The sequence below is a fragment of the Sander lucioperca genome, chromosome 2 (assembly GCF_008315115.2).
Source record: "Sander lucioperca isolate FBNREF2018 chromosome 2, SLUC_FBN_1.2, whole genome shotgun sequence".
NCBI classification, from domain to species: domain Eukaryota; kingdom Metazoa; phylum Chordata; class Actinopteri; order Perciformes; family Percidae; genus Sander; species Sander lucioperca.
The window spans coordinates 27,968,349-27,996,133 of NC_050174.1; the positions used below are offsets into that span (position 1 = coordinate 27,968,349).

A 27,785-nucleotide genomic window follows, 5' to 3' on the forward strand; every position below is an offset into this window, starting at 1 on the left:
AAAAAAAGGCATTCAGGATGTCTGTTGACACCTTTTTCTCGTCTCGTCAAAAGCAAGGCTCCACAATTGCCCCATTAGGTTAGTTGAAGCTCGGTTCGCACCGGCTCGTCATTGCGATCTTGCTCAAGACTTGAATTCAAAGATTTTTGGTCCCATCAGTCTATTAGACACAAATGCCTGAGGAAATGGGGCCTAGGTTGAAAAAAACGGAGGTTACCTTTTAAGGCGGCATATTTCAGGATTCGGTGAAGACCAAAAAAAGGAGAGTGAATATTGGACACCAAATGAATGATAATGTTGATCTGTGTCTATCGGATGTAAATAGGCAATATTTCAACATTTTAATGAATTAATATGGCTCATGACAAAGACTTTGTGCTGCGATTTAGCAAAGTCACGCTATGTCAGCAGTAACACATAAACATAAAAACTTTCTCTTTTTATTTCCTGAAAGGTCAGTGTCATTACTCAGGATCACTCATGTCAGTCTCCGGCTGCGTTTTATTCTAGTTATGTAATCAGCAGCTGATGGCTGGGATGTAAAGGATAAGCTGGGATAGACAGTCACAGGTACTCTGGCTGCTATTATCCAATCAACTGAGAACACATGAAGGACTTTGTTGTTATTTCCTTGACTAATAACGGGGTGTATTTCTACAGCCAGTTACCCCACCATAATAACTGAAAGCCTGCTTCTTCTTCTTCGTCTTTCCATCCATAATTGGAATCCATTAGAATTCAAACCTGCCATCATTAAAGAAAAGCTCTGGGGTAAATTTGGATGTAATTCATGTTTGCGAGACATTTGCATGGCTCCATAAGTGAGCACAGCAGGGCTCCAGATATATTTTCTCTTTGTCTCAAACGGCTGACAGGTTGTGAGAATAAATAGAGCAGACTCTACACCTCGGGAGATCACTGAGCCCTCTGGAGTCTCTGAAGCTAGTTCTTCATTAATAAACACTTAGCAGTCCCCATTTACCTGCATCCTTCCCTCTCTGCTTCTCCATGTCTCCATCCCTGCACAGGAAAAGAGGAATCATTAGGCTGACTGTGTTTTTTACAGATGCATACTATACAAGCTGAGAGAGAAAAGAGATACTGCAGGGTCTTTTCAACAGTCTTTCCACAAAGATACTAATTGTAATCTGCAAAAATCTATCAAGTCGTTTCAGCAAGGAAAGTATATTTGTACAAGCTTAATACACAAAGTGCTTTATATCACGCATTAACATAAGAAACAACTACAGCATGAAAAGCAAACTAAAACATTATAGACCTTTTAAAAGAAATAAAAACAGAGAAATGAATAGTAAATAGGTAAAGATGTGTGTGCAGTGGATTTAAGGGTTACCAAAGGTGGTGCAACTCTTCATGTTGTGAAGGTTTGTTGTGCAGATTAAGGTTTGGAACAGTCAGCACAAAGCTACCTCATTACCTGAGAGGGTCACATGGTAGAAGACAGACATGTATGTTGGTGAGTATGTTGACGCAAAAAGTCTCCTTTAGTGTCATATTTAAAAGCTCTGTGTCGGGACTCTTGGCGTCACCATTTGATTCTCTAGGTCGAGATGTACTTTTAACACAAACAAGAACGGGACATGAACCACGGTCTCCTGGGTGAAAGTCCTGTGTTGTCTGACCCATCCACCCCCCCAACCTGCCTCCTTACGTGAGGCTCGGCCAGCTCAGAAGATACTCGGCGGGCAGCACCAGCCGCGAATTAAGTCTCTCAGCGCTGTTGAGTAACGTCACAACAAACCCCTTTCCCCCCCGGTGCTAAACTGTAAACATCCAAAAAGTGACACTGGCATGAAATATATTGTGATATTGTGGTTTTAGCTGCTGGCTAATGTTAACTTGTTGCTTGCTAACTGGTCAACTACCAATACAAATCGAATCAAGAAAACGTAATTATATGAGAGGCTGCTCAAATCACAGAAGGCCGCGGTGTTGTCCGACCACTATGCAAATTAATGTCAATAATCAACAGTGCACATTTTCAGACAGGCTCTCCTGGAAGACATTTGTAGTGTTGCACTCATTTGTACACATGAAAAGTCTTGCGTAGCAGGATGATACCCACAATCTACATGCGATGAGTCAGACTACACGCAAAAGAAAAATGACAGAAATGCTCAAACTTTGCCTGCTTTCTAGCTCCACACAACCGGCCAGTTCCAACATGAAGTGAGTGTGAATGTAATGGGTTTTGGAAAGATACAGAGATACAGCCCCCCTCACCAATGTCGGAAAGGTGTCAGGGGAGGGGGTTTCTGAAGCTATTCGACTGCTGATTACCTACCATTGTGGCCGTTAGCAGTGAGGAGACATTAGAAACCATTTTTCTGCCCACACAGATATGACTCCAATCAAATAACCACAACATTGCCAGTTGGTACAAAAAATGTACGCCCACTGTAGAACACTAATGTTGAGGCCGCTATCATCTAACAATAAATAAAACTATGTTTCTATTTTTATGTGTAAGACACAATTTGACTAAATTAGCACACAGGTCCAAACATACACCAGGGGTACACAGGTAACACTAATTTCTTAGCAAACATTAATTTTATTGTTAGTTCGACTTGTCAACATGTTTTAGGACATGGATGGCAGAATATGCATTTAGAGGCTCATGAGAGGCTAATTACTGCATTCAGAGAGCATCACAGCACCCTAATGGCTCATCCTGAAGCTGATTGAGAAAATATAATGGATGTGGGGAGCAGAGCAGCACTCGAACCTCTTCACAGCTGCTGAATGGCATTGGTCCAGCGCGCTATTGTCCGGTGGAGCCTCTGCCGGCCGCTGACCTCCTGCCCTCACCTCTCACCTCTGTCCATCACAGCTGCTGCCCAGTTATCATAGATGGATGGTGTTTTTCCAGAGGAAGGACTCTCTTCTTTTGCTCACAGGTGATTTATTTGAGGTGGATTGTGGAAAATAACAGCGCTTTGAAATATTATGAAGTTTGACATGTGCTGGCTTTTTCACTGCTTGACAAAAGCAAAGAGAGAGAAAAGATGGTAATAAGGAGAAAGGAAGGATGGGAGAAAGAAGAGAAGGAGGTGGAGAGTAAAAAGACAAGCCTTCCTGGCAGTGTGTCTGCCTCCGGCTCTACTGCTGGCTAATATAAGCAGTGGAGATAAGCTATAAAAGTTAACATCCCCATGACTCAGTTTCCATTAGAAACACCTCTTTCATTGTGTTTCTAAGAGAATGGTCCTCATTAAAATTCATTGCACCACAGTTTCTCTGACAGATTCCCTCACGGAGCTTAAATAGATTTGCAAAACGTGGCATTTTTTTAATGCCTTCGCCACTATAGCAAATGAAGATATTGTGCACGGCTGTGGCACTGTGACATGACTGAAACAACACTTACATTTCATTGACATTCAGGGACCACCAACAGCCTATCAGAGCCCAGTCCTGGGGTGGGCATCAATCATGGGAGCTGGGCTCTTCTAAAGCAGAGGAACAGGCTTTGACAGGGGCCCATTATTCAGCAGCTCATCTCCGTCGCCTGTCAGCCCGTCGGCCGGCCTCGTATCCAGGGGTCGCCGTTGGTCATCAGTCACATCACTGACATCATTACATCTGGCTCTAGACTGTGTTTTCATCCGTTTAACAAGGTGATAGTAGATGTCACTCAGGAGACAGTAAGAGAGCATCAATTAGCACCAGAGACAGCCGGGGATCCTACCGGCTCAACAAAGAAGCCTCTTCATGTCTAAAAGACTTCATGTCCCATGATCAGGGCTTAATTTGAGCCGGAACACGCCGGAACATGTTCCGGCACCGCCGACGTTGGATCCGGAACCCTTTTTATTGGATCCGGCGCCTCCTGTGTCACCATGAAAAATTAATTGCCTAAATGAAAAAAATAAATGACTGTTTGTGTAGTGTTCAATGTTGTTATCTGCCTAGTTAGTCTTTAGTCCCCATTGAAGTTCCACACAAATCTTGTGTTTGCATTTTCGATGCGTTTTGAGGTGAATTTTCAGGGTAAGACAGAGGGGGGAGAGGGACGGAGGGGGGGAGGGGAGACAGAGGGGGGAGAGGGACGGAGGGGGGGAGGGGAGACAGAGGGGGGAGAGGGACGGAGGGAGGGGAGACAGAGGGGGGAGAAGGATGGGACTTCAACAGCGCGGCGCTGCACTTCAAGTGACAGAAGCGCTGGTGCTGGTTGAGATTCCTGTTAGCCTCGTTTCACTCAGGGGAAAAATGTCAAAAAGACAACAAAGTTTGCTCAACTTGTCCAAATGCGCTGGCCAGTCGGATCCCAAACAAGCAGAAACCGTTTCTGCGATCAAGAATGTGGAGACCACGGTGGGTTTTTGGTTAATTTAAAAGTCCGATGGATAATTGCTGCTTGTGAAAACGATTGTTGCAGTGTATTTTTTATTTTTTTTTACATTTCGCACCGATGCAGTGCATGTTCTGAAATAAAAACATTGCCCCGATGTACACACAGCGATGTTTAGGTTTTTTTAGTCAGATTTTAGTCAAATTAAGCACTGCCCATGATTAACCCCATTGCTTTGTATAATACTGTTGAAACACCAAAACTCTATTAAAACATATTTAGACAGCGGGACACTTCAGCAAGCCTGCATTCTTAAATGATAAAATAGGACATTTGTCAGCGAACAATGGCCGACATGTCTGTGGTTACAGGTTGGTTATATTTAGGCACCTGAAACTACTTGGCCAAAAGAGTCCACTGATTTTACACAGGGCCAGTTCTCTGGTCATGAGGAGTATACTCTGTGGAAGCAGTCGTATTAAGTCTTCTGTGTTTCTAGAGGAGTCTCCTAACGCCCTGATGATGACATCAGCCTCGTCTTGTGTTAAAAAAATAGAAGAACAAAGACTAAACCTTACCTATATACCAGTTCTGGGATTGTATTTTTTAAACACTGACACGGACTGATTCATGTTGTTCCACAGTACGGTTCCTAAAGACTTTATAGAAAAGGGACTGAGGTAGGTTTTAACGAGGGGGACTACCCCTTGATGGTTAGGTCAAAGGGAAAAGAAACCAAAGGTTGACCAACCTCGGCTGTTGGTACAGTAGGAGATGGGATGTGAAGTCAGGATGTTACATAACTACTCCTACTTCCATTACAGAAACTATTGGGATCTGCACCCCCATGTTCAGGCTCAGTTAAGTTTAGGCAACTAAAACTACTTGGTTTCAGTTACCGAAAGGGTTATGGTCAAACAAAACAAACAGTGACTGTTGCTAAGAGGTGGGATGAGAGTCAGGCACACGGTAAGCTAAAACATCCACTCGACCTCCTAACACACAAGGCGTAGCATGAGCAGCATATTAGCAGAGCAGCAGCAGTGTTGGCAGCGCTCAGAGCCCAGCACACAGTCACTGTAGGTATGTACGTAAACACAAGAAAATTGATTAGAAGTTTAAAAATATGTTTGGGGTTGTAGTTATGAGAGTACAGCGTGAGTAAAAACTGAATTGAAGTGCATCTGTGAGAAACACGACTGAACACCGTCCGAGGTTTCGCTGCTCTTTAACAACGGCAAACATTTTTTTGGGTGAAATGAACAAATGACACGTGCTGTATTTCTTTCAACACTCTGAATTCAACTTAATTGTTTTATGCTTATCTGGTCCAAGTGCTTGATTCTCTGTTCAGGTTAAAAACTACCTGAGCCAGTGCCATGCAGATCAATTCAGCAATAAATATGTAACCAATGAAACCATGACATGATCATATCATCATGGACCACATTAAGTTTCCAATACCCATTATGCATATGCATAGGGGCTGTGGACATGCAGACAACGGTAAAGTTCTTCTCCAGCTTTCTCTCTCCGTTATACGCAGCTAATGTTCTGCTGTCTGCAGTGAAACTTGCTCTCTGTGTGGCTGTCTGCAGGATTAGTAAGGAGGCAGCAGTAGACAAGGAAAGCCACAGGGGAGTTGGGGGGAATGACATTAGGATGGTGAAGTGTGTGTGTGTGTGTGTGTGTGTGTGTGTGTGTGTGTGTGTGTGTGTGGGTGTGTGTGGGTGTGGGTGTGTGTGCGTGTTGAGTGTGTGTGTGTGTGTGTGTGTGTGTGTGTGTGTGTGTGTGTGTGGGTGTGGGTGTGTGTGCATGTTGAGTGTGTGGGTGCGTGTGTGCGTGTGTGCATGTGGGAGGAGAAGGGTGTGCACAAAGAAATGTTTTATACAACACAAAAAATGAAAATGTAAGGCAGTAAAGGTGGAAGGGTGCAATTCAAATGGCATTTGTGATAAGGTGACATTTAGAGAAATCTCAACTCCATCTCCTTTTAAAGCAAAGGTCTCATCTTGATCCTAAAAGGCCTGGCTGTTGCTATACAAGTTGTAGTGGTAAAGGAATATACAGCAGCACAGCAGACATTTTGATTGGCAAATTAAGCTATTTTATAACCACTGATTATACTGCTTTTAGGCCATATATAAACTTGAATTCACTTTCCCCACTCTTTTGCAATAAAAATGTTAGTATTTTTTAAGCTGAAAAAACTGCCACATAAACTCTTTGTATCTATAATCACACAGTAGTGATTAGTAAGTGTTATTATATATTAGATTATGGCAGAAACAATAGCTGTTGTGATGATCACCAGCCAGAGGTCATAGTTCACCGTCCGTTTTTATTAGACTACATCATTGTTCAGAGCTAACAGTTACCATGGAGAAACATGCAATCAGCTGGTGTTTCTCTCCCTTTCACCACCCATAACTCTCCGCCTGAAGACGGGCCCTGTTGTTGTCAGATAGTGACGGAGCATGTGCAGTGTGGGAAGGAGGATCTCAGCTGTTCATCCTGGAGAACTCATCTCCCCTCCCGTTCCGGTCTTAGGTGAGCCTCAATACTTCCCCAGACCTCCCTTTCCTTTTGGTTGCCATTACCCAAACTAAGCTCATTTGTCCCCCCCAATAGACCCATGATCTGCCTTTTGTTCGGGCCCCAACCTCTCATTCATGTCCCCCAGGAGAGCAGACAAAAGAGGAAAAGACACAGGCCTGAACCCTTTGCCCAGCCAGACTGTGGTAAAGCGGCCATAAAGAGATGCTGGGCTTGAATGGAGCTGCGCTGTGATGGGGAGCTCTCTAGCTTTAATTATGGGCTCTGTCTGTGAGGATGCCGCCCTCCCCCGCCCCCCATGTCCATATCTGCAATGTGTGTTGAAGGAAGCTTCAGTTAGTGCATCTTTATTTCCTTAACTCATAGCATAAACTACACTGGCCCTGAGAGAGAACACATGCAAAAAATACAAAACACAATCAAATTAAGGAAACATCTTCTTTGATTTGACAAGACAAACAGTATGCAGCACAATAAAACATGCTGCAATTTATATAGACATCCAAATACAGAAGTGCAAACACTGTAGGACAACACAACCAAACACAGACATGCGCTACAAATACAGACAACAGAGATGCTAGGAAATCATCGGAGGAGAGAGGCAACGAGGAAATGTGTTTTAGAGTGATGAGACGTCCATTCCGCTCAAGCGTCAAATGAATATGTCAGCTGTTTGGGCAGAGTTAGCAACTCCTTCAGCTGCATGGCTTCCAGGAAGGCTGCTCTCTGTATCCTCGCCTATAGCTCCTCGATGCTCTCTCCTCGGTCCTCAGAAATAAGAGCTTTGAGACGGCCTTCACCGAGGAGGGACAGAACAACTTCCGGTTCAGCCGAGGACCGAGGAGTCGAGGAGCTATCAGATAAGCAACATGAGATGAAGCCATGCTGTGCTGTGAAGTGATTTTGGTGTAGTGGCTGTACAGGGTATTGCATCGTGGGGGATCATCGCGTTGCACACACTGGACCAAAAAGCATTTTGCACATACACAATCATTCATTTGAACATCATTGGAAGTGGAGTGGCTGACAAATGGTGAATACATTTTTCCCAGCATCACAAACCCTTGGAAGTGACTCTTGTATAATCAGAATTTGATCGGTAATGTCCAGTAGCATTTAAAAGTGTATGATTACATCATTTTTCATGTGCATGTGGAGCCAACAAGAAGTTAGGCACTTAGAGAAGGACTGTAATGAGCATGGTCTATGGCTCCAAAAGCGAATGATCAGGCTGTTTCTGCATATGGGCCCAGTGAGCAACTCTCATAAGTGCACCATCTTTTAAAAATCCAGCTCTCCTTAATACATTCATACCGAACACGCACAGGCATACAGGTTGTTGTCACGGTGTGTGGCTGGAGTTATTTACTCCAGGACTTAGCATTATACAGGCTGTGTTAGCATGTACAGTACTGTGTATTGTATAGTGTGTCAAGTGTATATTTGTTAGAACATATCTGCAACAATATGTGAATTACTGTGCAATCCGCATGTTTAAATTGAAATAAATTTGATAGATCATTTTCCAACACTATTGACAATCAGTCACCACAAACAAGTTTGTGTTGTGTTTTCTGTATATGGTTGTATTGTCTGTATTTGGTTGTGATTTTTGTATTTGGTTGTATTGTCTGCATATGGTTGTGTTGTCTGTATATGATTGTGATTTTTGTGATTCAGGGCAAACAGTGACGGGTATGTGTGCTCTGTGTTTGTATGCTGAGGAAGCAGGATATAGGATTTTTTTCTTTTTACTGCAGTGCAACTTGCTCCTGATAGTAAAATATCAGCTCTGGATCCTTGATGTCAGATTGAATCCTGCAGCTTACGCTTCTGTTATGGTTTGCGGCACAAATCACATCATATTTAAACCATAAGCTATATTACTGTAGCTCAGGCTTTATATGCTTGTAGGAATACTCTGAACTCCCCGACATGTTAATCTACAAAGCAATAAAGTCTGACATATACAGTAGCTGTGTTTCTGTCTCCACCTGTGTGATGTTCAATATGAGCTTGGGTTCAGTGAGGAGACAACGGGTGGGATCTGCCATACTGTTCCATAGGGGCTGCACGGCTTAAAATAGAAGAGATAAGGACCACGTCTCGGGAGGCATCCATGCTGTTACATATTATTACAAAAGAAAATATGATGTGGGCTGATATGTGTTCTGCGTAGAAATGAGGCACACAGAATTGTAAACTGAAAATGAAAGGTTTTAAAGATAATGTCTGCTCATACAAAATAATGTTGGCATGAAAGTAAAAAACAACAAGTAAATAAGATCCCAGTGTAGCCCTTTAATGATGCACAGTGTCCTATTTATATCAAAGCAATGTAAAAGAAAATATACTTATAAGCAGTGTAGGAAATTAACTCTCAGTGGAGTCAGGCATGACAAGGGGCTAAACGTTTCCCCACAGGAAATAATAAACTCATGAGTGAAATAATAAGCTGTTTTATATACAAGTGAAGTAAATTCTCCTCCAACACCAACATTGGAAGCCTTGAGTTTGGCAACTTTGGCAACTTACGTTAGCCAGCTGCTGAATCAGGCTGCTTGGTCACTCCACTTCTTTGCCGAGAGAACAGATGACAGTCTGGTTAGCCATCTCCCGGTGTCAGTTGTCGTCCGGACGGGAAGTGAAGCAAAGGGACCGTAGGATCTGTGCTGCTGCTGGCTGAATGGGGAAACACTGTTCTGTTGTTTGTATCATAGCAACACTTTACACTTAGCCTTTTACACACAGGTGCAGAACGTACGTGGTAGTTGGCTGTCAGCTATAGTTTTTTGCGTTGTGCTCAAGTGCAACTTTTTGGCCAATTCACCATGCAGGACACAGGCAACCTGAGGCAACGCCAGTTGGGCTTCGTCGCCACTAGTTCTTTGCCCTCTCCTTCACTCTTGGTTCGGTGATACTATGTTGATAATGTTCTGCAATGTCTGAACACAGTCATTAGGTCGTCTAGAGCCGTCTTAAAGATACGCATGATGGAGTTCACTGTCTTCTCCACCCTTTCCACTTTAATTTTTGAGACTTGTAACCTGGGTTCACTTGGGTGTCCCTGTGGGTTTGTGTGGCATTGCTCCCTGTCACTCCTGGATGAGGTCAGGTCTCAGGGGGTCAGTTCACCCAGGAGGTCCCCACCTTTTGCTAACTACATTCTGCTCCGTGCTGTCTGGGAATGGACGACAGCCATTTTTGGACAGTCCAAATCAAAGTACTTGATTGAAGAACATTTGACATTTGATTGTATTTAAAGTCTAATTTGTCATCGCTAGTTGACAGCCTTCCTTCACCTAACCATTCAAACTAAACAGGACTTTCAACATTGGCTTCCTGTAGCTTAGTCAGGTGCCTGGTAATAAAGTTCTCATTCAGCCTAAAAAAAAGTTCTCATTCAGCCTAAAAAAAAGTCTTTTGTGCACAGCCAGCCAGGGGGGAATGGTCTACTTGTCTTGACATGTTCTGTTAGACCTCTGTTTGTAAGGATGTTGGTGTTCAGTGGTTAAAATGGGCCATTTATTATAAAAAGACATAATTGTGTGAGAGAGGACTAATTGAGGGGTTAGTTTTTATTGCGTAACACGTGGCCTGTAAATCAGTCTGCGGTCTGAAGGGGTGCTTATATTCTCTGTCATCTTGTAGCATCATATGTCTTGTGTATAAAACAGATCATGGGAGTTAAAGTATGTGCACTGTCAGCATTGTAACTCGCAGGCGGCAGTCAGAGGGAACAGGGTGCTAACTGTATCAACACAAAAGGTGAATGGTTTATGAGGTCAAAGGTTAGGGACCACAGCAAAGATACAAGGTCCTGACGCTGTGTTGAAGACATTTATTGGCCATTTATACAGATGGGTGCAGCAGGGGTGACTGTGTGTGGCCTGAAACAACTCCTTTGCCTTAGCTTGCAGTATGAACAAAGAACTGCATACACTTTATATTCTATAGCTACAGTGTGCACAGCATCATATATGCACATCATCTATGTCAGGTTTTCTTAATCTTTAAAGCAGCCATATTATGCTCATTTTCAGGTTCATCTGGTTGTACCAGAATAGGTTTACATGGTTTAATTTTCAAAAAACACCATATTTGTGTTGTACTGCAGTGCTCTCTCTCACTGCTGCAGATCCTCTTTTCAGCTGGTCTCTGTTTTAGCTACAGAGTGAGACCTCTTTTCTTCTTCTTCTTCTGTACTATCTTTGATTGCACTGCACATGCCCAGTAGCTCAGATGTAGATCATGTCAGCTAGCTAGCTCCATAGACAGTAAAAGAAAGGCTGTTTCTACAACTTCGGTCAGTTACAAGGCAGGATTAGCTGGGAGACTTCTAAATGAGGGCGCACATGGAAGTAGTTCTTTTGTAGATTATGGTGAACTTGTGTGTGTTGTAGCAGTGCTTTGCTATTGAGAACGAGGTAGCATGCTAGCGTTAGCATTAGCGTTAGCATGCTAACGAGCTAATGGTTGCGGTTAGCCTGCTCGTTTCGGCTTGTGACGTCACAAGCCGTGCCGATTTTGAACAGCTCACCCAGAGACTGAAGGCAGGACACATTCAGAAACTGTATCTCACTCTGAACAGCATGGATGGATTTTTTTCAAAGTTTGTATGAGTGTGGAAGCACCAGAGACACAAAATAACACCCCAAATCCCAGAAAAAGTGATTTTTTTCATAATATGGGCACTTTAAAGGAATAGTACAGTGGTTTGGTCTCTTTCTGAGCTAGAGTCAGGAAACAGCTTATCATAAAGACTGGAGACAGGAAACAATACACCTAAACCTCTGAAACTTGTTTACATGCTGTATCCTGTATCATGTTCTTGTAACCCAAACACGAACCAAAATATAAAAATGACAACATGTAGTTTTAGTGTATCCATCTGTATCCATCAGTAGGTCTCTGCAGCATCTCTGGCTGTAGCGTGTTTTGGAAGCTATAGATAGGCAGTTGCAAACCGGTCAGTCACACACCGAGCTGCACAGCCATGACAAAAAAGGGACATGCACACAACAAAGCCAATAAACAAATGACTTATGAGTATAAATAAGGACATAAGATGAAACGTAAACTAACAGTGGGATGTGTCATCAGTAAGAATGTATGTGCAGTGTTGTGCCGTGCAGTAACACAAATCAAAAGAGCAACCGAAAGCCAGGATGATGTTAGATAGGAAAGGGCACAACTGAATCCAAGAGGCTTTTAAAGGTTGCCTGGCCCACAAAGCCAGGTGCAGCCAGTGTTCCTGATGAACCAAAGAGCTGCCACTCTACTGACGTGCCTCAGCCACGCCCACCTACTGACCCTCTGCCACGCCCACCTACTGAACCTCTGCCACGCCCATCTTCTGACCCTCTGCCATGCCCACCTTCTGACCCTCTGCCACGCCCATCTTCTGACCCTCTGCCACGCCCACCTTCTGACCCTCTGCCACGCCCATCTTCTGACCCTCTGCCACGCCGACCTGCTGACCCTCTGCCACGCCCACCTGCTGACCTGCAAGGAAAGCAGCCACACAAACAAAGCAGGCAGAGATGGCAAGCCCCCAGAAAGAGCGCCGAGTCTAAAAGCCACCATGGGCTTAGCGGATAACGGTGGTACTGCACCCCATGGCCCAGATAGACTTTTCACATAGACTTTGCATGGCGAAAGAAACGTCTGTGTTTCAGCGGATAATTTGTTTCTGGGTATATCAACTTACCAGCCCGAACAATAAAAGGGTCCTTGTTTAAAACGTTACGTTTTTAACATTTTTAACATTCACTAAAAGCGAATCCAGAATTATTAAATTTGGCATGAAGAACGCGCATAGTGGACGCGAGCAGAACCGCGGGACTGCGCCCGCCCGCTCACATGACTGTTCTCCCGAGCTCATGTAGCTAGCTGTAATAATGGATATAGCTAATGGTTGTAATTCACCATGTGTTCTATGAATACGTCCATGGTATTATCTTATGAAGTCATGATACATCCCAGGGATGTATGTAGCTGCTGTAAAGCCTGTTAGCTACGTGGATGTAACGTCATTAGCGTTTCCCAAACTGGCGGGCTATCGGCTAGCTAGCTGGTTGCTAACATCAGGGGTAGCTAGCGTGGCTGTATTAAGATCTATACATAGCTAGCTATATGCCTACATAACGTTACTACAGACATAGTGATTACATTGCCTTGGTTCTCTCTTATGATACATCCGAGGGCTGTATGCTGTAAAGCTTGTAACGTGGATGAGAGCTGAAGCCATGGATGAGCTTTGTTCACGAAACTGCAGACTAACAGCTAGCTAGCGCTAGTTAGTAGGTAGCTAGCTAGTAGCACAACATAATTATTAAATCTCCTTGGTTGTCTAGCTAAATACATCTATCGTTTATTTAGCTAAGCATGTAAACGATAGGGAACAACGAAAACAATGTTTAACGTTAGTGAATATTTTAGACAATGAAAACGGCGAGTTCATGAGTTCGCCACTTGTAAGAGACGACAGAGAAGCTCATGAACGCGAATGTTGCTATCGGTTGCTACGACAACGCAAACAAATTGTTGCTAGTGCGCATGCCCATCGTGAGCCAACCAGCGTTATGGGCCAACAATGCGGAAGAGCCAAGCTCCATGTTTGCTTTATGCGCTTTTGAGCACTCTCATTGGAACGTACGGGGCTTCCCGCCGAACACTGGATCCAGTTCTCTTAATACATCCATGAGAGATGGCGGAGAGGGTCGTCACACACAGGTTTTAGTTCTTTTTGCAGTACAAGGGCTGCACTGGTACAGACATACTGCATTCAGGAAATAGCCAGAGCCTTGCAGTGTTCTTATCTTCACCTTTTATATAACTAACTGCCAGCATATATATATATATATATATATATATATGTATATTTTATCATTTCAAGAGGTCCTGTGCTTTAATTTGAAGAGGTCTATCATGAGTTTTTGTCTGCCTAAGCAGATAGAAAAGCTACAATTCTCGTTAAGAAAGTTTGCATGATGTGCAACGTTTATATAGGCTACTAATGCAACCATACAGTAAAGCATACCTACTTCTTTTATATAGACTACTAATGTAATCATACAGTAAAGCATACCTACTTCTTTTATATAGACTACTAATGTAATCATACAGTAAAACATACCTACTTCTTTTATATAGGCTACTAATGCAACCATACAGTAAAACATACCTACTTCTTTTATATAGACTACTAATGTAATCATACTGTAAAGCATGCTTGCTACTGCCCAAAACACGTCTTTTTCGTTTTTTTCTTTTATTTGAGCCGCTTGGGTAACTTTGTTTGATTTTTGCGTTTAGACCATTGCAATAAAAGAAAGGTTTAGACTCGTCTTGCTCCGTCTCTGTGTACATCCGAGTTCTCCTGTCACCGTGTGTTAATCTTTCGCGCCGGGCCCCGCACCGTTACGGACTAGTCCATTTCATTGTGAAAGTAGGGGGTGCAAGCAGGGGCGCCTGCAGCAGCAGGGGGCGCCAATCTGCCAATTCCCCACACAGTGAAATGATAGATAATAGAAAACTGCTTTGCGGAGCAGAAGATTTTTTTTTTTTTTTCAAGTGCTCGTGGCGCCCCCCCCCCCCCATGACTCATGACCGCTGCCCGGGTCGCCCGTGCCGCCCGTGCCAAAAACTGCCCCTGTGTTTACTCCACTTTTGTACTCTTTATTTACAAGTTAAACAGCTTTAGAGGTGTTCGTAGGCACATTTCCACAGGGCAGCCAGGTTAGCTGTTTCCCGTTCCTCCAGTCTTTATGCTAAACTAAGGTAAACCTGACTACAGCACTGTGCAGACATCTTCTCATCTCAATCTTAGAGAAAAAGCAGATTAATTAGTTTCATAAAATATTGACATGTTCCTTTAATTGTAGAATTATTGGCTTGTTCCTCTCTCTAGTTCCTCCAGTCAGGTTAGTTCTTCACATCTTAAGCCTGTTTCTTTGACCTCTAAACTACAATCCCTCTTAGATTAGACAATTACTTTTACTAATATGATGCAAATAGCTATGCAAACAGCTACAGAAAAGCAAAACAGAAACCCTTGGTTCGTCTGTGTCTGCATGTCTCATGAAAGCTATGGTGGGGCCCATCCTTTCCATGCGTTATGAATTATGGATCACTGCTAATAGGCTGTTTCTCCCTTGTTTAACTTGCCGTGGCCACAGGCTTGTCGCTGATGATGGCTGCTTCTACTTGGACTCCCTACCTCAGTGCTCATCACCTACATTAAGCTTCCCACCACTGTGTTATTGTCTCATTATTGCATTACAGAAGTAGCTTAGGGAGGAGGAGGCAGACTGGGTCTCCGTCCAAGTGACCCTCCCTGAGGACTTAACCCACACTGTCCCACCTCGCTGCTGCATAATGGATGAAGGACAGACAGGGAGGGAGGGAATGGGAGCGGGGCCTTATTACCTTGTGATTCATTTTTAATGAGGTAAACAGGTCTTTCCAGGTCACCTGCAAGCTCACACACACCCATGGCGGGTGGTGTGTCTTCCCCATTGCTGCCTTATTGCTGCCCGCGTTGACATCCTCCATGGCTGCAGGGGCTCCATAGTATAATTAGGTCTCACTGTCATTGACAGAACGTGTCTCACTTCCCACAGAGTCCCTTTCCTTTCCTTCAAGTTAGATGGCACCAATTATACAGTGGCAAGGAGACCTTATTATAAGTGCTGTAGGCAACCTGTGCCTCACTTTTCCTCTTGCTGCCACTAGATTAAGTTTTCCAGTTTACATAGTTATACACTGAATACCAGCTCCACAATTAAGTTACTGTATATTCTGTCATAATTGATTCCATTGCACTTTGCAGCTCATAAATTGGATTTTTAAATTTGAGAGGTTTTGTCTGGAGATCCTGTTTTTGGAAATAGCCTGTGCTTATGCAGTCCCTGGCAACATCAGTGCTGTAACATGCAATGCAGATAGCTGTTCTCGCTTTACTCGGCATGTTATTGTAGCATTTTTCCGTCTGTGTATATGTTAAATGACAGCCAATAAAACTGAACATTGTTGTGCTCTAATGGAAATAAAATGGGTTTCCTCATGCAGACGCCTGTTTCCGGAGCGGCAGAAATGGATGACAGGCGAGGATGCACGTACGAGGTGTCATCTGGGAAATCAAACCTGCTCAGTTCCCTTGCTCTGAAAGTCGATGAACAGGTACGCCTTCGCAAACAGGGAGGTGGAGAACTCCCATAGCAATTCTCTGCGAAGCCTGGCGAGGCTGTGAAGGAAGGAGAGAGAGAGAGAGAGAGAGAGAGAGAGAGAGAGAGAGTGTGACAGGAAGGTGATAACAGGAACAGATGGAGAGATGCAGGGACTCTACATTTACAGTCATTTAAACCAGGTGCTATACATAGCAAAGCTTTCAACCCATCATCTCATCTAAATGATATCATTAAAGCCAGAAGTCATTAAAAAAGATCTATGCCCCCAGACTGTATAGATTTCCTCCCTCTCTCTTGGGAGCGGGGATGAAAATTAATTTAGGGCCCCTCAAGTCATTGAATTTGCTTTTTATCACCCGATAGCCGTGCTACATATGTGCCATTGTGCTGTATATAGGATTAGAGAGGATATTTTCTGCCTGACTGGCTACCGGCTCTCAGCAACAAGATGAGGATCATTTCCCCTGCTGAGAAAAGCTCCACACTCCACCAAACCCTGAACACACACACCCCACTGATGTTTGGTATGGATCTTCACTCACATACCACCAATCTTTATCAACACTTGGGGAATTTGAGATTTGAAAAGCATACTTCCCCATAAGGCCTTTGCATATATGTTAGAAAAACATATTTATTTAGCTTGAAACTGACTTGTTTCCCTGGACCTGACACCTTTTAAAGTGTTCTCAAGAAATGATACATCAAACACAAGAGAGAAGTTATATATGTGAAGGTCTTTATCATTCCCCACCATCATCAGCACCCGCAGGCCCTGTATGATCAGTCTGAGGGGTCATATTCTGACTTAATGAGTGTCACACTATCCTCCACACTGGCTCTCATGAAAGATCTTTTGATGCTCATTTCTCTGCTCTTTGAAGTCTGCATTTTCTCCCAGAACGAGGGGTCGATAGGAGCTGTGTGAGCAGGATCCTCCTGAGCTCCTTGTTCCTGTGTTTATTGGAGGCGGTTCTGCCTGTTTACATCACAGTCTGAAGTGCAGAACGGCTGGTAATTGCAACCAGCGTACGTTTGGTACCCCAAGCAAACTCTAATCAAGAGATGGTTACTGATCCAGTGTGTCAGATTGTACATGGTGATCGCTGCCTGGGCAGTTGAATGAATGTCAGAGTCAAAGAAGAAGAACCTACCCTTTAGGCAAGGCAATTTCCAGAACACAACTCAAACTCATACTAATCCATAAGAATTGCATTATATCAAACCCCATTTGTGATAGCATTTATATGTCAAACTTTTTGTCAGCCATCACCAGTCTATACATGCTTTCTGAAGTTGCTTTTCTATGCAGTAGTTTTCATTGCAACTGGCAGAATATACCTTTATTAACTGCATACCCACACACAAGGGAGTCACAGCTAGTGCCGGACATTTGAATTAGGGTGTTGTGTGTCTTCTGTCTGGCCTTCTCTGTCATGTCTCTCAAGTCAAGGCAAGAATTTAGGAAAGACATGGCTTCATCTCATGTTGCTTATCTGATAGCTCCTCGACTCCTCGGTCCTCGGCTGAACCGGACGTTGTTCTGTCCCTCCTCGGTGAAGGCCGTCTCAAAGCTCTTTTTTCTGCCCCGAGGACCGAGGAGCGAGCATCGAGGAGGGATCATCGAGGAGGGAGCATTGAGGAGCTATAGGCGAGGATACAGAGAGCAGCCTTCCTGGAAGCCATGCAGCTGAAGGAGTTGCTAACTCTGCCCAAACAGCTGACATATTCATTTGACGCTTGAGCGGAATGGACGTCTCATCACTCTAAAACACATTTGCTCGTTTCCTCTCTCCTCCCATGATTTTCTCACGTCTCTCACGTGATTTCCTCAGTGGGAGGGACTAAGACGCGAGGAAAGGAGGCAAGTGGAGGACTCGAGGAAGCAATTTAAGCAACATGAGATGCTGCTATGGTAAGTTTGGCTGTGCTGTAAACCATGTCACCACGAGCTCTTCCTCTGTTATATCACTGATAGACTCGCTGATTGCTGCCCCCGGTGGTCAATACACGTGTCATTTGAAACAAAACTGTATTATAAAGGTCTTCAGGAGCCCACTCAGTTCATAGAAACCGAGATTGGACCCAGTACTCAAATCCACATTATGTTTGGTCTAGCTTAGCGTGAAGCTTGTGTCTGAGTGAGAATATGTCTAAAATCGAGTTGATCCATGCAAACCTTTGACCTCTACTGTATAATTGAAATGCATTTGCACACAGACGTATCACCAAATCAACCAGGACTGAAATCTTAGGGATTGTAACGGTAAGGCACTGTCACACCAGCATTTAAAACAGTTCCTAAATCTATTTTTTCAATGTAATATATCTACTTGAATAGTTTGCGCCAAATTCAACTTTAGTAAACACTGACATGAAAATTCACACTGTTGACCAAAACACAACATTACTAATCTCTGAGGGAATGGAGAGCCCAAAATGGAGAAAGCTATCATTTCTTTATAAGCTGCACTTTTATTTAATCCTAAGAATATAGTGTACCCCAAAATGTCATGGTCTGCAGACAGATATGAGACACGTTGAAAGCACAAAGACAACTTATTGTCCACTCAGCGCCCGAGTTAACTAGCAAGTTAGCCATTAGCACACCAGCCACAGTAGTTCACCAAGTAGACCTGCCAGTAGTATATATCGTCAAGCTTCATGAACCAAATATTTTGTCAATTTGACTGATTTCACAGTGCCCCTTTCTGGTGTGACTGGGCTTTTATACAGAACAACCAAAAACAGCAGCATTGATCATTTTATTGTACTTTGTACAGTGTTTTTCTGTGTCCTCACAAATGGAGCTGTGGCGCTCCCTGTTCAATCCCTGCTTTCAACTTCTTAAATGCTATGTAAATGCAGGCCCTGTATTCACTCATATCTTGCTTTCTATTGGCTTGCCTGCTACAATTTGCTGCTAATGGTCCAAGCAACCCCTCCCCTCCATCGCCCCCCTTTTCCTTTCCGACTCTCTTTCTCTCAGTTACTCTCTCTCGCTCTTTCTCTCCAGCCTTGAGGCGTCCTGTTTCAGCTCCTTCGCTTTCAGTCACAATACTGAGGAGGGTGAATGGGTGGGGGGCATTTAAGAGAGCAGTAGGTGGGAGTAGAGTCTGACCGCAGAGGGGCTACTGTTCAACAGAAAGGGAACTATCTCTCTCTCTCTCTCTCTCTCTCTCTCACTCTCTCCTCACTGGCTGCACAGCATCAGCCGGCTCTCTAGGTAGACTCGAGTAACCGCTGTAAGAGAACAGAGAGCAGAGGGAAGATGACAGAGCTGTCAGCGCTCTGAGAGATACACACTGCTGAGAACATTTGGATCGGGGCTGGCTGATAAGACGCTCTTCAACACTGTTTCTGCTTCCATTTTCTAGTCGGTGGAGAAACTGTGGGCATTGTGTGGTAAGTCACCTTCCTTACCTGCATAGAGCCGCTGTGTTCCAATGGGAGCAGGATGGATGGGCTGATTGCTTTAATTACCATCACTGAGAAAAATGAAATGCAAAGCTTGCAACTTTATAACTTCAACTACATTCTCCCAGCTTATTACTACTTTTATATAAGTTGATATTTAAACTTTCTGGAGCAATTATTTTCTGTTTTAGTCATTTTGATGAAATGCCCTGTGGGGCTGAGAATATTTGCGATTCTTCTGTTGATTACAATTGTTTAATTTACAAAACGTTGTTAAAACAGTAAAATAAAAAATGTAATTCTGAAAATCTGAGAGTGACATCTTCAAATTACTTTTGTCCAAAAGCCCAACATTAAGTTAATTAATTAAGTTTAAAATGATATAAAATCCTCCCATTTGAATAATTAAAAGCAATAAACATTTGACATGTTTGGTTGATAAATGACTCTGATTGACTATTAATTGATTATCAATATTATTTCCAGTTAAGAATGTGGGTGATGTTAGCAATAAAAAAACATTATTTCCATCCATCAAAGCATCTTCTGTAATTTATCATGTTTACAAGCGAGGACTTCAGAGAGCTTCATTTGGCTCTTTACTGACTGTACCTGGGTGCCAATTATCTTTTACTGTCAAAGTTTTCTTCTCGCTGGCTATTTCCTATTTATTAACAGAGCAGTTACAGTAAAAGGAGTAATGTGTTCAGAGATGGAAGTCTGTGATGATCAGATGAATTCTTCTGCTTGCATTAAGGCTGATGCTGATAGGATAGCAGAGGAGAGAGGGGTAGGGTTAGTGTGTGCGTGTGCGTGTGTCCTTGTCCATGTGTGTGTGTGTGTGTGTGTGTGTGTGTGGTTTGTGTGTGTGTGTGTGTGTGTGTGTGTGTGTGTGTGTGTGTGTGTGTGTGTTTGTTTGTGTGTGTGTGTGTGTGTGTGTGTGTGTGTTGGTTGCCGGAGTAGCTCCAGCTGTACACTTTATGGTTGCCAGCAGACAGTAGGCTTGTGTAACCCAGGCGACAGACAGCTGCTCTGTATTAGATGCTGCTGGTTGGTTCCTCTCCCAGATCTCCAGCACACACACGCACGCACGCACGCACACACACACACACACACACACACACACACACACACACACACACACACACACACACACACACTTTCTCCATGTGCTTCCCAGTCTCATATCTTTAGGTCAGCTTCATGTTTTTGTCAGTTGAGATTGCAGAAAGACAAACAGACAATATGAAATAAAGGATGTTTGATGGATTAGTAAATAAGCTGGTATTCACTGATATGGTTGTTTGACAGTAAATATATCTTTTCTGGCATGCTGTCAAGTGCCCCCGAAAAATCTATCTAATCTAAATGTGTATGCGTGTAACAGCAGCACGTAAAGAAGAGTCATTAGTAATGTTTCTGAATATCAGTTACACAGCCATGTCTGGATAAGGTTTCCTAACATTAGCCACAATAAGCTCCTAGTCATACCAGAGTGTGTTGCATTGAGAAGGGTGCATTTTACTGCTTATGATTTCAATTTCATTTATACATTCAGTCAGAGTTTTTAGCGTCAAATCTTAATCTTGCCAGAGCGAGCAAGTCTCCAAATCTGTATCCAACCCACAGTGGGATTCTCCACTGGAAGCTAATGGGATTCTTTAGCTAAGTTAGGCAGGATTTATTGCAGGGTTCACAGATTTACACTATAGCTATTTGCGGAAAATCGTATCTTCATGGTGCCTGATGTTGGAACTCATATGTATATTTTAGCGAGAGAGAGTTAATGGGGGGTCAGTGGATGTGTGTGGAGATATGAGGTAGGCTGTGATGGAGGAGACCCACAGGATACCAGGGCAGCGTCTGCTGTATGGTGATTGTGTATGATGCGGAGATGCGGACACAATGAAGGAGCCTGGCTGAGTTTCAGCAGCTAACACTTCAGGTTCACTGGTTCACTCAGTCCATCGGACATATCTCTTGGAAGATGTTTGTCTTATTGTGATTTATTTCAAGGATAATCGAACATGAGATTCGGCTGACATACTGATTATTTATGCATATCTGCTGTCTGATGGTTGGTGGCAGCGCAGGCTTGGTGCATTAATGTTTCATGAAGCTTTGGCTACGTATAAGAGTAGCCACTGACAGTGACACTCTGCATAACGATGAGTGGGAAACAAGCCTTTGTTTGGACAGCTGTTAGTTCCCAACGCTCCATGCCCCACAAAGCGCTCTGAGAGGGTGACTGTCTTTAACCCCACTTAGCTCCTCGAGGGTATTTTCAGATGAGACACGCTAGACTCAGGAGGGATGCAGATATGTTTTCGTTGGACTAAATGAACATTGTCGCCTCCTCTTCTGCCCTTCCTCTGTCTCTCTTCTTCAACATTGTATATATATATATATATATATTTATATTCCATCTTTAGATATTGGGATGTTCAGATTTTACATAACTTTTGAGTACATCTTTGGATGTTTTCACCTGGACTGTGCTGCCCAGTTTCTATGACCACCTGTGGTCCAGATGGTTCTCAATACCTTGAATCTAGTGAACCAAAAGACACATTCAGCACAGTGAAACTGAAGGTATAATGTTAAGAGAGGACAGTCAAACAGTAAAACACAAATCACTGCCTGAAGTATAGAAAATAAAAGCATTTCTCTACATAGATTCATGGTTCCCAGAGGATGAATCCTTCTGACTTTTCTTCTAGTGCCACCAGCAGCTCAGACTCAAGATTTCGTTTTGTAACCAAATACCTACAAAACTACTGACATTCCCATCAGCCTCAGCTATAGTTGTGTAGTAGGTGTCACTTTTTTTACATGACGTACATTTTAGGAAAATCTCATCAAGGAAGATTCTAAGATTATTGGTTGAACTTGAAGGATTCTTTCTCCACACGATATTGTTCAAACACATGTTTGTCAGGCACCAATGATGGTAATATCCAGGGTTCAAAAAGATTTTTCGTCCACCAGCCAAATGGCAAGTGAATGTTCGAATTTTACCAGCCATTCAATAGATTACCATTGTTTCTTTGGCTGGTAAGTGAAGTCTACCAGCCACTTGCATATTTTACCAGCATTTGGCTGGTGGATGGTGCTAATTTTGAACCCTGGTAATATCCCCACAACAGTCACCATAGTCTTTCCCTGTGTCCCACTCAGGCCCAGTTAGATTACTCATCACCGCAGAACATAGACCCCCTCGAAGAAATCCAGTGTTTTAAAGCATCCCAGATGATTTTTAATGGTTCTCCCATGCTAATGTGCAACGCAAAATGAGTGGAAGTCTTGGAGCTGTGGGATCTTTGTATTGGCCGCCCCTTCATTGGAGGCATAGAATAGATGAACACATGTGGTAGACACTTCGCTCTGACACTTTGCCTCCACCAATGACCTCGCACATTGGAATGCATGAGCCATAATGTTGTTGGAACAAGATGGGGGCCCTTTTGAGAGGGGCAGACAATTTAAATTGGGGAAAATAGTAAAAAACCGGGGAAGCCAATGAAGAGCCGACCCCGGGGACCGGGGTCATTAGGCTCATACAAGTGTCTGAATGAAAGGCATTCCCAATTTGGACACGCAACACGCTTTAGGCTTTCATCACAAACAAGGACAAACAGATGTCCGGGTATCACCGCCAACACACTCACTTCCATTTATAGTGGAGAGAAAAAACTCCTTTCCATCCTGCTTGAATGGAAGCAACCAATAAACCTCCAGTGTAAAGTGCTGAAATATGCAGTATTTGGAAGGCCTTGCAAAGTCCTCTTACATGTTTACTCAGCATTCCTTGCACTTTCTTGGAAATCTCTTCCTCCAATGTCTGGATTTATCATTCTAGTCACTGTACGACTCAAATTACAAACATATTTCACATAGGAAAAGGGGATTTTCTGTTCTCCAGATTAAAAATAATTTGTTTGGTACAAAAAAGCAAATACTGTTTGTTAGTAGTAAGTTCACAAGAAGTGACAGTCATGCTATACTATATAAGCGAGCCAAACACTCTCTTGAGATGGTCTCTCTCCTTGCAGCTGATTACCTGAGAGGAAGGTGTTAGTTACATGGTAAGCTTAGACGAGTCCTAGAAGTCGACATCAATACCTCTGTGTAGTATTACGACACAGGCAGCAGCCCGGTACAAGCCAGATTTTTGTAGTAATTGCAGTCTTGTGTGAAAGCTGAGGGGAGTAAATAGGTAGAACGGAGGGCTACACAATTACAAGTGCCTGGAGAAAAACAGCAGGTGGATGTGCTGTAAAGGCTGCACATGAGGCTGCCAAGTCTCCACACCACACAGGGGTTAGCTAATAAACAGTAGGTCACCAGCACCCAGCATGTTCAAAAGCTCATGAACAATGACTAGCTTCCAACCTCTCCATCTGGACCCAGTGAGAACAGCAGCACTAGACGGAGGCGCCGCAGGGAAAGAACCATAAAGAATATGGATGGGCCTCAGGGCGAGCACAATGCAGTAAAAACTAAATTGAGATTTGACTGTCTGCTGTGCGATTGACCCAGTGAGCACTCTCGTTCACTCCACATTCGTTTTCTCCGTATCTTAGTGTCAAAGTCGGAAATTGGTTTTGGTTGAAGAAATAGACTTTTTTGGGGCGGTATCAGTCAGACATGTCAGCTCTGGCTCGAAAGCACTGTGGCGGTTCTGTGAGTGCGATAGGACTCAGCCTTGGCATGGTGCTCTCTCCGAGTATCCAGATAAGTGTTTCTGCCGGTATCTCAGATCCAGCCTCCCCATCTGCCTTATCAGCCATGAACACACTAACCCCCCCACTCCCCCGCTATCTGTGTCATCAGATCCAATGGGGTCACAGAGGAGAGCCAATCAGCACAGCCTTCTTTTCATCCATCGAAAAGAGAGTATTCCCCATTTCATATCTGTTTAACAAGTCAAATTATTATTTATGTTGTACCATCTGGGACATAATGATATGAATGTTGTAGTGAAAATATTGATATGCTTTATTGATTTCACGTTAGTGCCTTCAGTCAGATTTGTTAGGTGTGAGAGGGGATAACAAATATTTTATTTTTTAAAGGTAAAGAAGCTTTGTCAGAAGTTGAATATAATTAGGGGCTGAGTAGCGAAGCTAATTGTCCTGATGGTGGCGCTACAACAGCCATCTTTAAAAGTTCATAACAAATCAGCCGTACATGCTACAACGTCGCAACATATGCCAAACTGTAGCCCCAATAGAGCAACTATGCTCTGCTGTTACCTTGTAGCAATTTTGAAGTCCATCACTCTACTTTTTGCAAAAACTGCAAAACTTCTTAAACCTGTCTCCTCCCATGTTTGTTTCAATTGACACCAAATTTGGGCAACTTCTTCTTCAGACTGGCCTCCACAAATTTACTTTCTAAGCTTCTGGAAGGGCTATGAAGACACAGAAGAGGTCTCTGGAAAGGGCTAGCTCTCAGCGATTCAGCTAGTGCTACAGCTGGACGATCGGTCTGAAACAAATGGAACATACGCGCAAGTTGATTCATAATCATTTATTTATTTTACAAAGACACTATAAGACACTGTATCCATGATACATGATGGATTAAAAAAGCTTCTGGATGGGCTACAATTGTCAGAGGACCTCGATGAAACGGCCCTTTTCTCTGCTTCCAAACAAAAAAAAGTAAGTCTCTAACTGTTACACTGTATTGATCTGGAGATATTAAATAAGACATATGAAGTGTTATGAACGACGTGTTTGTCTACGACAGCGCCGACCTTGTTAACATGCAAGAAAACATCCCACCTTAAAAGTTGCCAGTAGCCTTTGAGCAGCACAGTGAATTAAATTATTTTTATCAAGCTATAGCTAACTGTTAACTAGTAAAGTTGACAAGGCAGCAAAACAGCCTTTCATTTTATAGTAAGAGTTGACTAATAAATGTAGACTTCATAAGAACATTGGTTACATAACCTGAGCCACAACTGAACCGTGAGCATGTCATAGGTACTAAACAACAGCAGAGACTGAAACAAACAAGGAGCCCATTTCACATTACACACAGTCATTTTTGTTAACATAAAAAATATAATGATGTGAAAGTCACAATTGAAGACAAAGAAATTTGATGAGACATATTTTGCAATGAAGCTTTATACTTAACAGATATTATTCTTTTTATGTATGAAGCTGGTTCCATGACCTTAGACATGACAGATGTTTGAGCTCAGGTAATGTTTGTGATGGTTGTTCATGTTGGTCTCACCTGCTGCACCTTACTTGATTTGGAAATCTGCATCAGTCACACAAGGAGGATTTTCCCGGGCAGCAGACTTGAGAGGAAGCTCGTCTTCACCCAATCAGCTGTGTCCCAATGCCATGGCCTGACCACATCACTGCCATATCTGAACCGAATCCTGTACTTGTCTTACCTGCTCACTCATTTCCCTCACATAAAATGAGTCAAAACTGATTGCCTCTTAGTCTTGTCTCCTCAGCCATTGAGCGAGCGGTTCACTTCTTTTATCTGCCATCGGGGTTTTGTGTAGTTCAGCACAACAGGGACAGCAGTTCAGTTTGTTTTATAACGTCGGTTATAAAAGGTTGAGAGTGAAAGACGGTGTGTGTCTTCCAGAGCGTGAGGTGATAAAATCTGAAAAACCTTTTCTGAGAAGCATCAACAACGGTCCATCGATTGTGCGTCGAGCAGTCACCTCAAGCTATGCCTCTTCCTGAAAATTCATTTCTGTGTTTGATGATTATAACTCAGAACCAGAGTGCTGTCCTCAGCAACTCTCTATCTCTGTGGCTGACCTTGGTGCGGATACAGGCTCCGAATCAATATTCACCTGTTCTCACTCAGGACTTTTGTGGGAGGTTTCTTTCACCTTGAAGGCAAGTTGATTGTAATAAATATGTTCATCAGCACATTGCAATTCTTGTAGATGTGCGCTTATTTGGGATATGAGCTGTAAAAGTGGGATTTGATGATTCTGGCCATGGCAGTGAGTGTCTGTGACAGAGGCCCATTTGCTGGTTACTTTCCCTTGTTACAATGTGATAGTATCGCAAGGTAAAAAGAGCCCCAGACAATAACCCTTCATTCAGTCCTCACACCAGCGACCCACATTTGGATACTGTACCAAAGAAGGCAAGCTGCGTTTTTGTCATGGGTGACCTACAAAACTAGGCAAGCTTGATAAATTCTTCAGAAATGAAAAGAAAGCGTGTGCATCCTATCAGAGCTGTTTAACATACAGTCCTGGGACTTGAGTTGTAGTGGTAGTCATTGAATATTTACAGCTTTTACACACCAAGGGCGGCACGGCGCTTCATTATTCAGTTTGTTTGTTGTTGAGTTATCAGACAGCGGCTGCATTGTCTGTTCACACTCACAGCTGCCATTATATACTGATGGTTAGCAAATCTTGCTTTTCCTGTCATTAAAGCACTGACTGCACAAGTTGGTGTGCTTTAAATTACTACCACACATGGCTGCTGATAACACTTGCCTTTCTGTGGTGCCAAACAAATAGCATTTTCTCATCAGAATGGCTGTACAGATAGCCGCTGCCTGCAGAGTAACAGTTTGGTTTTTCATTGATCTTGGACCTGCCATATGGCAGTCTCTGCAAAGGTGAACTACAAAACTGCCTACGTTATTCAGCATGGTGCTCTGGCTGAGTTTGAAAGAAACTTATGATGTCTGCAACCATCCCCAGACAGAAAGTCTGCTCATCAATCTCTCAACCAACTGGAAGTAAAACTTGTGTCTAAAAGGAGAAAAGGATAACACTGGTAAAGTAATCATCCACGAGGATTGATTTATTTCCATTCGAACCCTACTGTTCAAATGCAAACAAGATCAATGCTAAGTGGTAGAGCACTGCATTAAGACTGGGGGTATTCAGTACCTTCTGGGGATTTGTGCTGACTGGACTGCCATGGCTTTACTCTCATCTTGATCTCCTTGGTTCTTCTTTGTGTGAAATAAATGCATTCTCTTGATGTGCCGGGGTTCAAGGTTTTAGACTAGCATAACGCATAAAAAAGGGACATGCTGGAAAACACTTGTTCCTGTGAGGAAGGAGGGAGTTACTGCTGCCTCAGCTGGTTAGAGGTGCAATGTTTTTGACATTACATTGATGGGAAAATCAGAGATGTAACCATTCACCTCTGTGTCAGTGTTGACGAGTATCAACTTTTGTTGGAAGGGTTGTGCATACCACTGACATGCATGTTGCACGCGTGTACATAGATGCCGAAACACGTTGGTCAAACAATAAAGATGTTGCTGGAGTTTGTTAATTAATTGTTAAA

At 43.2% G+C, this 27,785-nt stretch overlaps 1 protein-coding gene across 7 annotated transcripts in view; it reads left to right on the forward strand.

Annotated features, from left to right (window-relative positions):
• Positions 1-27,785, forward strand: part of LOC116050407 (tenascin-like) — a 94,914-nt gene that overhangs the window by 24,951 nt on the left and 42,178 nt on the right. For 3 of the 7 annotated variants that reach the window (XM_031300424.2, XM_031300427.2, XM_031300426.2), the window contains exon 1: positions 19,124-19,470. The exons of 1 other annotated variant lie outside the window; for it this stretch is intronic. The gene's annotated coding sequence lies outside the window, so the exon portion shown is untranslated. Of the gene's footprint in view, positions 1-19,123; positions 19,471-27,785 lie in introns of those variants that run through there. 3 more of the 7 variants (XM_031300428.2, XM_031300430.2, XM_031300429.2) reach the window with 1 other exon arrangement.